Source organism: Tenrec ecaudatus, chromosome 2 (assembly GCF_050624435.1).
Source record: "Tenrec ecaudatus isolate mTenEca1 chromosome 2, mTenEca1.hap1, whole genome shotgun sequence".
Classification (NCBI taxonomy): domain Eukaryota; kingdom Metazoa; phylum Chordata; class Mammalia; order Afrosoricida; family Tenrecidae; genus Tenrec; species Tenrec ecaudatus.
Window position 1 is genome coordinate 267,123,654 of NC_134531.1, and position 2,806 is coordinate 267,126,459.

General features: G+C 34.0%; 1 non-coding gene across 1 annotated transcript; it reads left to right on the forward strand.

Annotated features, from left to right (window-relative positions):
• The first annotated feature begins 2,254 nt into the window (after positions 1-2,254).
• On the forward strand, positions 2,255-2,383 carry LOC142442199 (small nucleolar RNA SNORA1). The gene has a single exon (XR_012783427.1). It is a non-coding gene; the product is annotated as a small nucleolar RNA SNORA1 (small nucleolar RNA).
• Positions 2,384-2,806: the final 423 nt, after the last annotated feature.

A 2,806-nucleotide genomic window follows, 5' to 3' on the forward strand; every position in this document is an offset into this window, starting at 1 on the left:
AAAGACTGTCAAAAGAGCAAGCAAACCTGTCTTGGGAGACATACATACAGAGGACTCTTTGGATCCAAGGATGACTAGATTTCATCCTGCATACTTTGGACATCTTGTAAGGAGAGACCAGTTCCTGGAGAAGGACAGCCTACTTGGTAAAGTAGAGGGGCAGTGAAAGAGAGGAAGGCTCTCAAGCTAGATTGACACAATGGCTGAAATGATGGGCTCGAGCAGAGGAAAATTTGTGAGGATGGCGCAGGACCAAGGACTTTGTTTCTGTTGTTCATGGGTCTTTATAGGGTGAAACTGATTCTTGGTGTCGGACAACAACAAAACACAAACACACACACACATACATATATACATGCAGATATGTATATATACACATATATCGAATGTATATATGTATCTATGACTATATCTATTTGTATAGCTCTGTCTCTATCTCTTTCTTTATCTATATTTATATCTATTGAGTTCTGTAGTGTCACAGCTTCTAAGTTCTCTTCCAAAATTGTACTTTCAGTTACCTCAAAAGTTGCCATTTTTCTTTTCTCAATGTCACATAGGCATCCTATCTACATCATATTTACCTCTATTTACTATCCCTGAAAAATGCATCCACAGTTATACTTTCAATTACCATGTTTAGTATTCTGTATATCCTGCCCACTAAACTGTTTCATCTCTCCCTGTAAAGGAATTACCCGTATGTACCCTTTGAATATCAATTTGAAGGACTGTTCTTAAAAAGAAAAATAATTACTAGTGTCATTGAATTTAGACTTTGTAATGACCTTCACAGACAAATATAATGGGATTGGAAGTGACTAAGTGGAGTTTTTAGAGTACTAATTTACCAACAGATTGGCATATTTGATATGTGAACTGAAATGTTATTCTAGATAAAAAAAATTTAAATCATTTAATTGGGGCTCATACAACTCTTATCACAATCTATACATACATCAATTGGGTAAAGCACCCTTATACATTCGTTGCCCTCATCATTCTCAAAATTTGCCTTCTTCTTGGGTTCCTAGAATCAGTTCATTTTCCTTTTTTCCCTCCCCCTCCATCCGCGCTTCCCTCTCCCTCATGAACCCTTAATATTTTATAAATTATTATTTTATCTTATCTTACACTGCCTGGCGTCTTGCTTCAAAATTTTTAAAAACATAACAAAACAACACTTAGACAGACTGGCAGTTAATCTGAAAACTGGTAATGTCATAGTTTGGAATAGACATCAAACTAGATAATATTGGAACTGAAAGAAGAATTTTATCCTTAGTTATTGTTATTGTATGCTGCAAAGATAATGTTATTGTTTAATATTAAAACAACATCATTTGTATATGCTTATATTACAAAACCTAAATCTGTACTTGATGGCCAGCTCTCTCACACTTCGTGTGCACATCCGATTCTTAAGAGCCTTGGCGAGTCTCTGGGATTCCTCCCAGATGTCTCAAACTCAAAATTTCAATGCCTTAATCATAATTCTGTCCTAACGCTACTTGTCTCAGTGAATGAAATGAACATAAACAGGATTTTATGCTAAGCATTTAAGTGTTATTCTTGATTCCACGTTTTACATAACGTGCAATCTTCCCATTTGTCCCACTTTCTCTTTCCCTTGCTTAGCTCTCTGATTGTGCTCTATTGACCCTTTGTGACCAATAGCTCCCAAATAAGCCACTTCCAAATTAACTATTTGAACTCCCCCTATTCTCATCTGGATAATGATAACATTTTCTGATTTTTCTTCATTTATTTTTTTACCTGAAACTTTCAGCTTATAAACCCATTGCCATAAGGGATTATCTAAAAATATAATTTCAACACTTATTCTTTTTGTTTGAAATGAGCAAAGAGAGAAGCAAAGAAAACATATGTAATGCCTTCTCACTAAAGTACAGCAAAATAAATAGTACAAACTATGCTTTTGAAGAATTATTTAACAACTAATTGCTTCAAATCATCTGATTATTTTTTCTCAAACTGTATAAGCTAAAAAATCATTTCATTTATTTTATCTCTGGATGAGTAATTTCTTTTAGGTAATTTTTACTGTTTGGCTACATATAATTCATGTTAGCCTTTCGGATTTAAAGGTTTTGCTTTAATTTTTAGTTAGACTTCCATCATCTAAGCCTTCCATACATCTCTTCAGTGACTCCCTGAGAAGCACAGATTCAAAAGTACCACAGTCAACTCAAAAAAAAGAATGAACAATTTACTTAAAAAAATAAGCATATGCAGCCTCAATCTGTGAAAGTGGGCGCAGCTGATCATGGTGTTCAGACGGACAGTTGGGGCTGAAACGATGACAGGTTTTGCTTCCGTCACTGGATTGATTTCAGTGGTGACAATGAGACCTGTAACACTTTGAGAAAAAAAAAAACATACATTGAAACACTATAAATCTCAGCACATTAGATTCATTTATTTGGCAATGAAGTGAGGCTTACTTTACAGCAGCTCACAACTCATCTCCTTTCATATTCCCTTACCTTTATTTTTGTCCCATCAATTAAAATCTCTATCATCATCATAATATAATATGTATGGTATGAAACAATATTTTATGATACATCACTTATGAGTCAAATATTAATTATTATATCCTGGGATTAAAATATGATATATATTATATGTGATATGTATGAGATACATGATCATATATTACATAAAGTGATATATATTACATAGTACATATAATATATGTATTCTATATAATGTCAGGAACTGTGAAAGGCTACGGTTTGATTCTGGGAAGATGGCAGACCAGGGGACCCGCATATTTTGAGAG